This window comes from Oncorhynchus nerka, unplaced genomic scaffold (assembly GCF_034236695.1).
Source record: "Oncorhynchus nerka isolate Pitt River unplaced genomic scaffold, Oner_Uvic_2.0 unplaced_scaffold_1097, whole genome shotgun sequence".
NCBI lineage: Eukaryota > Metazoa > Chordata > Actinopteri > Salmoniformes > Salmonidae > Oncorhynchus > Oncorhynchus nerka.
This window is the reverse complement of record NW_027040223.1, coordinates 146,224-157,553: the sequence shown is the minus strand read 5'-3', so window position 1 is coordinate 157,553 and position 11,330 is coordinate 146,224.

Sequence of the window (11,330 nt, the reverse complement as noted above, 5' to 3'; positions counted from 1 at the left end):
AACTAATGGGAGTTGTCCTGAGGGTCCCACAGAGAGAACTAATGGGAGTTGTACCTGAGGGTCCCACAGAGAGAACTAATGGGAGTTGTACTGAGGGTCCCACAGAGAGAACTAATGGGAGTTGTCCTGAGGGTCCCACAGAGAGAACTAATGGGAGTTGTACTGAGGGTCCTACAGAAGGAAACTAATGGGAGTTGTCCTGAGGGCCCTACAGAGAGAACTAATGGGAGTTGTCCTGAGGGTCCCACAGAGAGAACTAATGGGAGTTGTACTGAGGGTCCCACAGAGAGAACTAATGGGATGTTGTCCTGAGGGTCCCACAGAGAGAACTAATGGGAGTTGTACTGAGGGTCCCACAGAGAGAGTTGTCCTGACTAATGGGAGTTGTCCTGAGGGTCCCACTGAGAGAACTAATGGGAGTTGTCCTGAGGGTCCCACAGAGAGAACTAATGGGAGTTGTCCTGAGGGTCCTACAGAGAGAACTAATGGGAGTTGTCCTGAGGGTCCCACAGAGAGAACTAATGGGAGTTGTACTGAGGGTCCTACAGAGAGAACTAATGGGAGTTGTCCTGAGGGTCCCACAGAGAGAACTAATGGGAGTTGTACTGAGGGTCCTACAGAGAGAACTAATGGGAGTTGTCCTGAGGGTCCCACAGAGAGAACTAATGGGAGTTGTCCTGAGGGTCCCACAGAGAGAACTAATGGGAGTTGTACTGGGGGTCCTGAGGGTCCCAGAGAGAACTAATGGGAGTTGTCCTGAGGGTCCCACAGAGAGAACTAATGGGAGTTGTCCTGAGGGTCCTACAGAGAGAACTAATGGGAGTTGTCCTGAGGGTCCCACAGACAGAACTAATGGGAGTTGTCCTGAGGGTCCCACAGAGAGAACTAATGGGAGTTGTACTGAGGGTCCCACAGACAGAACTAATGAGAGTTGTCCTGAGGGTCCCACTGAGAGAACTAATGGGAGTTGTACTGAGGGTCCTACAGAGAGAACTAATGGGAGTTGTCCTGAGGGTCCCACAGAGAGAACTAATGGGAGTTGTCCTGAGGGTCCCACAGAGAACTAATGGGAGTAATGGGAGTTGTCCTGAGGGTCCCACAATGGGAGAACTAATGGGAGTTGTCCTGAGGGTCCCACAGAGAGAACTAATGGGAGTTGTCCTGAGGGTCCCACAGAGAGAACTAATGGGAGTTGTCCTGAGGGTTGACCACTTGTCCTGAGGGTCCTACAGAGAGAACTAATGGGAGTTGTCCTGAGGGTCCTACAGAGAGAGAGAACTAATGGGAGTTGTACTGAGGGTCCTACAGAGAGAACTAATGGGAGTTGTCCTGAGGGTCCCACAGAGAGAACTAATGGGAGTTGTCTGAGGGTCCAGAGAGAACTAATGGGAGTTGTACTGGGGGTCCTACAGAGAGAACTAATGGGAGTTGTACTGAGGGTCCTACAGAGAGAACTAATGGGAGTTGTCCTGAGGGTCCTACAGAGAGAACTAATGGGAGTTGTACTGAGGGTCTCACAGAGAGAACTAATGGGAGTTGTCTGAGGGTCCCACAGAGAGAACTAATGGGAGTTGTCTGAGGGTCCCACAGAGAGAACTAATGGGAGTTGTCCTGAGGGTCCCACAGAGAGAACTAATGGGAGTTGTACTGAGGGTCCCACAGAGAGAACTAATGGGAGTTGTACTGAGGGTCCCACAGAGAGAACTAATGGGAGTTGTACTGAGGGTCCCACAGAGAGAACTAATGGGAGTTGTACTGAGGGTCCTACAGAGAGAACTAATGGGAGTTGTCCTGAGGGTCCCACAGAGAGAACTAATGGGAGTTGTACTGAGGGTCCCACAGAGAGAACTAATGGGAGTTGTACTGAGGGTCCCACAGAGAGAACTAATGGGAGTTGTCCTGAGGGTCCCACAGAGAGAACTAATGGGAGTTGTACTGAGGGTCCCACAGAGAGAACTAATGGGAGTTGTACTGAGGGTCCCACAGAGAGAACTAATGGGAGTTGTACTGAGGGTCCCACAGAGAGAACTAGGGCAGCCTTTCTAGTGAAGAAGACAGGACTAACAAAGGAGAGAAAGCTTCTGGTGCTGGGGGCAGTGGTGGAAATGGACTGTACAGTGCACACACACACACACACACACAGAACACACACACACACAGAACACACACACACACACAACACACACACACAGAACACACACACACACACACACAGAACACACACACACACACACTCAACACACAGAACACACACACACACACAGAACACACACACACACACAGAACACACACACACACACACACAATGACTGTAAAGGCATGGACACACACAGACTCCCATAGATTCTCTTCCTCACATAGACAGAAAATAGACTGTGACATGTGGATGTATCCTTGTCAAATCATGTGTTTGTTCTCTCCATCCAACACTGTGTGTCTGAACCACTGCAGCCGGTTCAGTTCCACAGGAAAGTCCAGTAGGTCTGGACCATGTTTTCACTATTGGTCTGAGTTACAGAGGAGGGGTCAGATAAAGTACCTGGAACAGCCTTTCACAATTGATGAGTGAGTGAGTGAGTGAGTGAGTGAGTGAGTGAGTGAGTGAGTGAGTGAGTGAGTGAGTGAGTGAGTGAGTGAGTGAGTGAGTGAGTGAGTGAGTGAGTGAGTGAGTGTGTGAGGGGGAGAGAGAGAGAGTGAGAGTGAGAGTGAGAGAGAGAGAGAGAGAGAGAGAGAGAGAGAGAGAGAGAGAGAGTGAGAGTGAGAGAGAGCCCGTATATATAGACATAATATGACATTTGAAATGTCTTTATTCTTTTGTAACTTCTGTGAGTGTAAAATGCATTGTTCATTTTTTATTGTTTATTTCACTTTTGTTTATTATCTACCTCACTTGCTTTGGCAATGTTAACATATGTTTCACATGCCAATAAAGCCCCTTGAATTGAATTGGAATTGAGAGGAGACAGACAGACAGACAGACAGTGCGCCTAATTTCTCAGCAATTGGCAATGTACACACCCACAGGGTGCACTTGCATGTCACAGGAGAGTGTTAAAGGGTACAGGGAGGTCAGAGAGATCTTTATGAGTTTACAACTTACAACTGTTCTAATAAGAAAAGACAAGGAGCAGCTACTGCTGTTCTCTAAATAATATAAAAACGTTCTCCCTGACACCTTCCCTCCCCTGACACCTTCCCTCCCTCTCTCCCTGACACCTTCCCTCCCTCTCTCTCTCCCTGACACCTTCCCTCCCTCTCTCTCTCCCTGACACCTTCCCTTCCTCTCTCTCTCCCTGACACCTTCCCTCCCTCTCTCTCTCCCTGACACCTTCCCTCCCTCTCTCTCCCTGACACCTTCCTTCCTCTCTCTCTCCCCTGACACCTTCCCTCCTCTCTCTCCCTGACACCTTCCCTCCTCTCTCTCTCTCCTGACACCTTCCCTCCTCTCTCTCTCTCCTGACACCTTCCTCCTCTCTCTCCCCTGACACCTTCCCTTCCTCCCTCTCTCCCTGACACCTTCCCTTCCTCCCTCTCTCCCTGACACCTTCCCTTCCTCTCTCTCCCTGACACCTTCCCTTCCTCTCTCTCTCCCTGACACCTTCCCTTCCTCCCTCTCTCCCTGACACCTTCCTCCTCTCTCTCTCTGACACCTTCCCTTCCTCTCTCTCTCCCTGACACCTTCCTCCCTCTCTCCTCCCCTGACACCTTCCCTTCCTCTCTCTCTCCCTGACACCTTCCCTCCCTCTCTCTCCCTGACACCTTCCCTCCCTCTCTCTCTCCCTGACACCTTCCCTCCCTCTCTCTCTCCCTGACACCTTCCCCTCCCTGACTCTCTCTCCCCCTGACACCTCCCTCCCTCTCTCCCTGACACCTTCCCTCCTCTCTCCCCTGACACCTTCCCTCCCTCTCTCTCTCCCTGACACCTTCCCTCCCTCTCTCCCTGACACCTTCCCTCCCTCTCTCTCCCTGACACCTTCCCTCCCTCTCTCTCCCTGACACCTTCCCTCCCTCTCTCTCTCCCTGACACCTTCCCTCCCTCTCTCTCCCCCTGACACCCTTCCCTCCCTCTCTCTCCCTGACACCTTCCCTCCCTCTCTCCCTGACACCTCCCTCCCTCTCTCTCCTCCCTGACACCTCCTCCCTCCCTCTCTCCCTGACACCTTCCTCCCTCCCCTCTCTCTCCCTGACACCTTCCCTCCCTCTCTCTCTCCCTGACACCTTCCCTCCCTCTCTCTCCCCTGACACCTCCCTCCCTCTCTCTCCCTGACACCTCCCTCCCTCTCTCTCTCCTGACACCTCCCTCCCTCTCTCTCCCTGACACTCTCCCTCCCTCTCTCTCCCTGACACCTTCCCTTCCTCTCTCTCTCCCTGACACCTTCCCTCCCTCTCTCTCTCTCCCTGACACCTTCCCTCCTCTCTCTCCCTGACACCTTCCTCCCTCTCTCTCTCCCTGACACCTTCCCTCCTCTCTCTCTCCCTGACACCTTCCCTCCCTCTCTCTCTCTCCCTGACACATTCCCTCCCTCTCCCTGACACCTTCCCTCTCTCTCTCTCCCTGACACCTTCCCTCCCTCTCTCCCTGACACCTTCCCTCCCTCTCTCTCCCCTGACACTCTCCCTCCCTCTCTCTCTCCCTGACACCTTCCCTCCCTCTCTCTCCCTGACACCTTCCCTCCCTCTCTCTCTCTCCTGACACCTTCCCTCCCTCTCTCTCTCCTGACACCTTCCCTCCCTCTCTCTCTCCCTGACACCTCTCCCTCCCTGACACCTCTCTCTCTCCCTGACACCTTCCCTCCCTCTCTCTCCCTGACACCTCCCTCCCTCTCTCTCTCCCTGACACCTTCCCTCCCTCTCTCTCTCCCTGACACTCTCCCTCCCTCTCTCCCTGACACCTTCCCTCCCTCTCTCTCCCTGACACTCTCCCTCCCTCTCTCCCCTGACACCTTCCCTCCCTCTCTCTCCCTGACACCTTCCCTCCCTCTCTCTCCCCTGACACCTTCCTCCCTCTCTCCTGACACTCCCTCCCTCTCCCTCCCTGACACCTCCCTCCCTCTCTCTCCCTGACACCTTCCCTCCCTCTCTCTCCCTGACACCTTCCCTCCTCTCTCTCTCCCCTGACACCTTCCCTCCCTCTCTCTCTCCCTGACACTCTCCCTCCCTCTCTCCCTGACACTCTCCCTCCCTCTCTCCCTGACACTCTCCCTCCCTCTCTCTCCCTGACACTCTCCCTCCCTCTCTCTCCCTGACACCTTCCCTCCCTCTCTCTCCCTGACACCTTCCCTCCCTCTCTCTCTCTCCCTGACACACTCCCTCCCTCTCTCCCTGACACCTTCCCTCCCTCTCTCCCTGACACCTTCCCCCTCTCTCTCCCTGACACCTCCCTCCCTGACACCTTCCCTCCCTCTCTCTCCCTGACACCTTCCTCCCTCTCTCTCCCTGACACCTTCCCTCCCTCTCTCTCTCCCTGACACCTTCCCTCCCTCTCTCTCTCCCTGACACCTTCCCTCCCTCTCTCTCTCCCTGACACCTTCCCTCCCTCTCTCTCCCTGACACCTTCCCTCCCTCTCTCTCCCTGACACTCTCCCTCCCTCTCTCCCTGACACTCTCTCCCTCTCCTCCCTGACACCTCCCTCCCTCTCTCTCCCTGACACCTTCCCTCCCTCTCTCTCCCCTGACACCTTCCCTCCTCTCTCTCTCCCTGACACTTCCCTCCCTCTCCCCTGACACCTTCCTCCTCTCTCTCTCTCCCTGACACCTTCCTCCCTCTCTCTCTCCCTGACACCTTCCCTCCCTCTCTCTCTCCCTGACACCTTCCCTCTCTCTCTCCCTCCCTCTCCCTGACACTCTCCCTCTCACCTCCCTCCCTCTCTCTCTCCCTGACACCTTCCCTCCCTCTCTCTCCCTGACACCTTCCCTCCTCTCTCTCTCCCTGACACCTTCCCTCCCTCTCTCTCCCCTGACACCTTCCCTCCCTCTCTCCCCCTGACACCTTCCTCCCTCTCTCTCCCCCTGACACCTTCCCTCCCTCTCTCCCTGACACTCTCCCTCCCTCTCTCCCTGACACCTTCCTCCCTCTCTCTCTCCCTGACACCTTCCCTCCCTCTCTCTCTCCCTGACACCTTCCCTCCCTCTCTCCTCCCTGACACCTTCCCTCCTCTCTCCCCTGACACCTCTCCCTCCCTCTCTCTCCTGACACTTCCCTCCCTCTCTCTCCCTGACACCTTCCCTCCCTCTCTCTCTCCCTGACACTCTCCCTCCCTCTCTCTCCCTGACACCTTCCCTCCTCTCTCTCTCCCTGACACTCTCCCTCCCTCTCTCCCTGACACTCTCCCTCCCTCTCTCTCCCTGACACCTTCCCTCCCTCTCTCTCTCCCTGACACCTTCCCTCCCTCTCTCTCTCCCTGACACCTTCCCTCCCTCTCCCTGACACCTTCCCTCCCTCTCTCTCCCTGACACCTTCCCTCCCTCTCTCTCTCCCTGACACCTTCCCTCCTCTCTCTCTCTCCCTGACACCTTCCCTCCTCTCTCCCTGACACCTTCCTCCTCTCTCTCCCTGACACCTTCCCTCTCTCTCTCCCTGACACCTTCCCTCCCTCTCTCCCTGACACTCTCCCTCCCTCTCTCTCCCTGACACCTTCCCCTCCTCTCTCCCCTGACACCTCCCTCCCTCTCTCCCCTGACACTCTCCCTCCTCTCTCCCTGACACCTTCCCTCCCTCTCTCTCCCTGACACCTTCCCTCCCTCTCTCCCTGACACCTCCCTCCTCTCTCTCCCTGACACCTTCCTCCCTCTCCCCTGACACCTTCCCTCCTCTCTCTCTCCCTGACACCTTCCCTCCCTCTCTCTCCCTGACACCTTCTCCTCCTCTCCCTGACACCTCCCTCTCTCTCTCCCTGACACCTTCCCTCCCTCTCTCTCCCTGACACCTTCCCTCCCTCTCTCTCTCCCTGACACTCTCCTCTCTCTCCCTGACACCTTCCCTCCTCTCTCCCTGACACCTCTCCCTCTCCTCTCTCCTGACTCTCTCCCTCCCTCTCCTCCCTCTCCCTGACACTCTCCCTCTCTCTCTCTCCTGACACTCTCCCTCCCTCTCTCTCCCTGACACCTTCCCTTCCTCTCTCTCCCTGACACCTCCCCTCCCTCTCCTGACACCTCCCTGACACTCTCTCTCTCTCTCCCTGACACATTCCCTCCTCTCTCCCTGACTCCCTGACACCTCCCTCTCTCTCCCTGACACCTTCCTCTCTCTCTCCCTGACACCTTCCCTCCTCTCTCTCTCCCTGACACTTCTCTCCTCTCTCTCTCCCTGACACCTTCCCTCCCTCTCTCTCCCTGACACCTCTCCTCTCTCTCTCCCTGACACCTTCCCTCCCTCTCTCTCTCCTGACACTCTCCCTCCCTCTCTCTCCTGACACCTCTCCCTCTCTCCTCTCTCCCTCCTCTCTCCCTGACACCTTCCTCTCTCTCTCCCTGACACCTTCCCTCCCTCTCTCTCCCCTGACACCTTCCCTCCCTCTCTCTCTCCTGACACCTCTCCCTCCTCTCTCCCTGACACTCTCCTCTCTCTCCTGACACTCTCCCTCCCTCTCTCTCTCCCTGACACCTTCCCTCCTCTCTCTCTCCCTGACACCTCCTCCTCTCCACCTCTCTCTCTCTCCCTGACACCTTCCCTCCCTCTCTCTCTCTCCCTGACCCTGACCTCTCTCTCTCTCTGACACCTTCCTCCTCTCTCTCCCTGACACCTTCCCTCCCTCTCTCTCTCTCCTGACACTCTCCCTCCCTCCCTGACCCTCCTCTCTCTCCCTGACACCTTCCCTCCCTCTCTCTGACACCTCCTGACCTCCTCCCTCTCTCTCTCCCTGACACCTTCCTCCCTCTCTCCCTGACACCTCCCTCCCTCTCCTGACACCTTCCTCCCTCTCTCTCCTGACACCTTCCCTCCCTCTCCTCTCCCTGACACCTTCCCTCTCTCTCTCCTGACACCTTCCCTCTCCTCTCTCTCTCCTGACACTCTCCCTCCTCTCTCTCCTGACACCTTCCCTCTCCTCTCTCTCCCTGACACCTTCCCTCTCTCTCTCCTGACACCTTCTCCCTCTCTCTCTCCTGACACTCTCCCTCCTCTCTCCCTGACACTCTCCCTCTCCTCTCTCTCCTGACACCTTCCCTCCTCTCTCTCCCTGACTCCCTGACCTCTCCCTCTCCCTGACACCTTCCCTCTCTCTCTCTCCCTGACCTCTCCCTCCCTCTCTCCCTGACACCTTCCTCTCTCTCCCTCTCTCTCTCCTGACACCTTCCCTCCCTCTCTCTCTCTCCACTGACTCCCTCTCTCTCTCCCCTGACCTTCCCTCCCTCTCTCTCCCTGACACTCTCTCCCTCTCTCTCTCCCTGACACCTCCCTCCCTCTCTCCCTGACACTCTCTCCCTCCCCTCTCTCCTCTCACTCTCCCTGACACCTCTCTCCTCTCTCTCCCTGACACCTTCCCCCTCTCTCTCTCCCTGACACCTTCCCTCCCTCTCTCCCTGACTCTCTCTCTCCCTCTCTCTCTCCCTGACACCTTCCCTCCCTCTCCTGACACCTTCCCTCCTCTCTCTCTCTCTCTCCTGACACCTCCCTCCCTCTCTCCTGACACCTTCCCTCCCTCTCTCTCCCTGACACTCTCCCCTCCCTCTCTCTCCCTGACACTCTCCTCCTCCCTCTCTCCCTGACACCTCCTCTCTCTCCTCTCCCCCTCTCTCCTGACACTCTCCCTCCCTCTCTGACACTTCCCTCCTCTCTCTCTCTCCCTGACACTCTCCTCCTCTCTCTCCTGACACCTTCCCTCCTCTCTCTCTCCCTGACACCTTCCCTCCCTCTCTCTCTCCCTGACACATTCCCTCTCTCTCCTGACTCTCCCTCTCTCTCTCTCCCTGACACCTCCCTCCTCTCCCTGACACCTTCCTCTCTCTCCTCTCTCTCTCCTCTGACACTCTCCCTCTCTCCCTGACACTCTCCTCTCCTCTCTCCCTGACACTCTCCCTCCTCTCTCTCTCTGACACTCTCTCCCTCTCTCTCCCTGACACCTCTCCTCCTCCCTGACACCTTCCCTCTCTCTCTCCTGACTCTCCCTCCCTCTCCTGACACCTCCCTCCCTCTCTCTCTCTGACACTCTCCTCCTCTCTCTCTGGACTCTCCCTCTCTCTCTCTCCTGACACTCTCCTCTCTCTCTCCTGACACCTTCCTCTCTCCTCTCTCTCTCTCCTGACACTCTCCCTCCTCTCTCTCCTGACACCTTCCCTCCTCCCTCTCTCTGACTCTCCTCTCTCTCTCCCTGACCTTCCCTCCCTCTCTCCCTGACACTCTCCTCTCTCTCTCTGACACTCTTCCCTCCCTCTCTCTCTCTCCTGACACATTCCTCCCTCTCCTCACCTCTCTCTCTCCCTGACACCTTCCTCTTCCTCTCTCTCTCCCTGACACCTCTCCCCCTCTCTCTCTCTCTCCTGACACTCTCCCTCCTCTCTCTCTCCCTGACACCTTCTCCTCTCTCTCCTGACACTCCCTCCCTCTCTCTCTCTCTGTCACTTCCCTCCCTCTCCTGACACCTCTCTCCTGACTCCTCTCTCTCCTGACACTCTCCCTCCCTCTCTCCCTGACACCTCCCTCCCTCCTCTCTGACTCTCCCTCTCTCTCCTGACTCTCCCTCTCCCTGACACTCTCCCTCCCTCTCTCTGTCTGACACTCTCCCTCTCTCTCCCTGACACACCTCTCTGTCTCTCTCCTGACACTCTCCCTCCCTCTCTCTCCCTGACACCTCCCTCCTCCTCTCTCTCCCTGACACCTTCCCTCCCTCTCTCTCTCCTGACACTTCCCTCCCTCTCTCCCTGACACCTTCCTCCTCTCTCTCTCCTGACACTCTCTCCCTCTGTCCCTGACACCTTCCCTCCTCTCTCTCTCCCTGACACCTTCCCCCTCTCTCTCTCTCCCTGACACATTCCTCTCCTCTCCCTGACACCTTCCCTCCTCTCTCTCTCCCTGACACTTCCCTCTCTCTCTCCCTGACACTCTCCTCCTCTCCTGACACTCTCCCTCTCTCTCTCCCTGACACTCTCCCTCCTCTCTCCCTGACACCTTCCCTCCTGACTCTCTCTCCCTGACACTCTCTCTCCTCCTCTCTCCCTGACACTCTCCCTCCCTCTCTCTCCTGACACTCTTCCTCCCTCTCTCTCTCTGACACCTTCCTCCTCTCTCTCTCTCCTGACACCCTCCCTCTCCTGACACCTCCCTCTCTCTCTCTCCCTGACACCTTCCTCTCTCTCTCTCCTGACACCTTCCCTCTCTCTCTCTCTCTCTGTCCTGACTCTCTCCTCCTCTCTCTGACACCTCTCCCTTCTCTCTCTCTCCCTGACACCTTCCCTCTCTCTCTCTCTCCCTCTCTCTGACACTCTCCCTCTCTCTCTCCCTGACACCTTCCTCTCTCTCTCTCTGACTCTCCCTCCCTCTCCCTGTCTCTCCTCTCTCTCCCTGACACTCTCCCTCCTCTCTCCCTGACACCTCCCTCTCTCTCTCCCTCTCTCTCCCTGACACCTTCCCTCTCTCTCTCTCCCTGACACCTTCCCTCTCTCTCTCTCCTGACACCTTCCTCTCCTCTCTCCTGACTCCTTCCCTCTCTCTCTCTCCCTGACACCTCTCCTCCCTCTCTCTCTGACTCTCTCTCTCTCTCTCCTCTCTCTCTCTCTGACACCTTCCCTCCTGTCTCTCTCTCCCTCTCTCACTCTCTCTCTGTCTCTCTCCTGACTCTCCTCCTCTCTCTCCCTCTCTCTCTCCTCTCTCTCTCCCTGACACTTCTCTCTCTCTCTCTCTGACTCCCTCCCTCTCCTGTCCTCCCTCTCTCTCCTCTCCTGACACTCTCCCTCTCTCTCTGACACCTTCCTGTCCTCTCTCTCTCCCTGACTCTCTCCTCCCTCTCCTCTGACACCTCTCCTGTCTCTCTCTCTCTGACACCTTCCCTCCCTCTCTCTCTCCCTGACACATCTCTCTCTCCCTCCTCTCTCTCTCTCTCCTGACTCTCTCTCCCTCTCTCCTGACCTCTCCTCTCTCTCTCTCCTGACCTCTCCCTCCTCTCTCTCCCTGACTCTCTCTCCCACTCTCTCTCTCTCTGTCTCTCTCTGTCTCTCTCTCCTGACTCTCTCCCTCCTCTCTCTCCTGACACCTTCTCCCTCTCTCCTGACACCTTCCTCTCTGTGTCTCTCTCTGACACTGTCTCTCCCTGACACTCTCTCTCTCTCTCTCTCCTGACACCTTCCCTCTCTCTCTCCCTGACTCTCTCCCTGTCCTCTCTCCCTGACACTCTTCC